The sequence below is a fragment of the Phalaenopsis equestris genome, unplaced genomic scaffold (assembly GCF_001263595.1).
Source record: "Phalaenopsis equestris unplaced genomic scaffold, ASM126359v1 Scaffold231571, whole genome shotgun sequence".
Lineage (NCBI taxonomy): Eukaryota > Viridiplantae > Streptophyta > Magnoliopsida > Asparagales > Orchidaceae > Phalaenopsis > Phalaenopsis equestris.
This window is the reverse complement of record NW_018249541.1, coordinates 544-3202: the sequence shown is the minus strand read 5'-3', so window position 1 is coordinate 3202 and position 2659 is coordinate 544. Positions and strand designations below refer to the sequence as shown.

The 2659-nt window shown below is 31.8% G+C and overlaps 1 long non-coding RNA gene across 1 annotated transcript; it reads left to right on the top strand.

Moving 5' to 3' along the window:
• Positions 1 to 649: 649 nt before the first annotated feature.
• Positions 650 to 2619, top strand: LOC110038140. Its single transcript, XR_002295399.1, has 3 exons — positions 650 to 703; positions 829 to 999; positions 2444 to 2619. It is a non-coding gene; the product is annotated as an uncharacterized LOC110038140 (long non-coding RNA).
• Positions 2620 to 2659: the final 40 nt, after the last annotated feature.

Below are 2659 nucleotides of genomic sequence, written 5' to 3'. Positions count from 1 at the left end.
TTTTTTTTTTGGAAGATTTACATGCATGCCACACATTTCTTGAGTATCGACGTATCTAACATCTAAAATTTAATATTTTTAGCAATAACACTTTACATATGCCTCAAAATTTGTATTTCAATTTTAAAAAGTTAATGATCGTGGTATTTTTTACTTGATAAAAAAGCTTTTTGAGTGTTAGAATTGTAAAAATCAAAGTAGATGTCAGATATGTAAATCCATAAGAGTTATGTCATATGTATGCAAATGCGCCCCCACCACCCTGCCTTTTTTTGCCAGATAGATTATGTAGACTCGACTTAGTTTGGAAGTATATATTAAAATTTTGCTCAGTTGCCAATTCTCAGCTTGAATAGGTACCATGTTACTATTTTCTTTTTCAGTTTTTTATTAGTCTAACTTCCCTATTGAGTTTGTCCAAATGTCTGTCCTTAAGGCTGGTCATTAGATTTCATTCTGATTTATTGTATGTTAAGACAACATTAAGTAAAACTGGTTTTTTATAGTTAAACTGAGCTATTGAACTTTTATACTTCTTCAGAGATACTCAAGGCTGAAATTTATTTATTTAATCGTTTTGCATCTCTTTTCCCATGATAATGTATTGCGACTTAATAGGCTTATTAGCATCTATTTTTCATTGTTTCAGATATCAGACTATTATGAGGTTGACAGAGAATCATATTCTCCTAGTTCTGCATGGGTGAGTAATGTTTGATGATAATGGCTTCGTTGATCAACATATTGTTGTTACATTGTTGTGCTATAAATTTGAATATGACTAAATGTTGCTGCTTTTTGTATAATCTTATTTTTCTTTTCCCATAGCCAACTTCATTTGATGAAACGGGCGATGAAGGCAAGTTTCACAGTTCAGAATATGCATATAAGGCACACCATGATGGCCATTTCCTTGCACTAGAACCTTTCGAACCAACATGGATGCTGAATCCCAATTATTATGGCAGCTATGAGGAATTTTCTGCTCCAGACAAGCAGGTTTCGTTTTTCTAATCAGGAGAATTAATGAATATTTTTAACCTGAATGTACATTTTATAGCCTTTGCTTATCTTTATGTTTTATCAATTGGTTTGTTCAGAGTTTTGGTTTCAGTGCATTCGTATGCCCCATACCATGTTCTCTTTTTCTAATTCTATATATTCTTGGAAGATATATGTACACACCACTCAAGTCTTTTTCACTTTTTAAAACTTAAATAGTGGTACTTTTGATCTGATATGAAATATTTGGGTGGTACGAATGTAAAATCAAAGTTTAGCTATTAGATTTGTAAAAGCATATGAATTGGTGATATTTATGTAAATGCCCCTTTACTCTTTCTATTACTCAGTAGCACACCACCTCATTCCCTCTTTTTTCTCGTCACATTTGCCCATCAAACTTATTTTATTTACATTATGTTGGATGAGATTATTTGAAATTTACTTGAAATACGATCTCAATAAATCCAATGCGCCAAGTGCTATATATGAACTTCCACCTTCTACTTAAAAAAACAACTCTTTGTTCAATTTTTTGCTTGTATATCAAACCATAAGAACACTTACAATTTGCATGCCATCAGCTAAAAGGTTTGTGATTTGGCAAGGCAAAGATCTCTCCAATCCTACTATTTTATCGTGATTGTGTATGTTTAACATTTGACAAGTAAATATTTTTGAGCTAATTCATTAAGCAGTGATCAATTTCCCCTAAATTTGAAAATTTAATTACAAAAATGGGACTGGTTGATAAGATCAAATTTGTTATTCAAATCTATATGTATCCAACGAAAACCTAATCCTTATAATTCATATGCCAATCTAAAGATGATTTTCTAATAAACTGCATATAAAAATTTAAAATCCCAATAAATTTGAATGAATTGAAAAAAATTTCAAATCTCATCTCTTGTACTGCAACTTGTTAACCTTTTTTTTCTTTTTTTTCTCTTTTCGTCTCATTCTCTGGGACATGCTCCTTCATCGCGAAGTATCTCTTTCGATTCTCTAAAAATCTACGAATTCCGGTTTGTCAAAATCACGATGTTTATAGAGTTTGTGGGGATTTCTTAATCGAAAAGGTTGTTTCCAATGAAGTCAATTTACGTAGGAAATTGAGGGATTATCATAACAGTGAGCACCTTGATGTGGCTGACATGTTGGCAACAGGAGTGTAGGTGAGCTGATGGAGTGCTAGGGTGTGTGAAACAACACCTTTCAGTAATGTTCAAATACACATTACATTGGTTAGAGATAAAGTGTAGAATCTCAGTTTACCTAATTCAAGTGCTTTACAATAACATGCCCCAAATTGTTTATAATTTTCTCATGCTTGGTAAATATATGCTGATTAGATTTTATTATTTAAATGTCCAATTTGCAGCGTGCACTTAAAATGCTTTACCCTGTGTTTTTTTCTTTTAATTACAATTACTAATAGCTATATTCAAGTGATGTGAGCTCAAAATTCCACAAGATGATGATGGATCCTATGGTGGCATTTGCTGAAAATGGTGGCCAATTTGCTTTTCTCGCAGATTTGCTCTTATTATGACTGGTAAACTTGGGCCCAAATTATATAACTGAGCGCTTAATATTGTTGAATTAGGGGAATGAGCACCAAAAATAAAAAATAATATATATATATATATATATA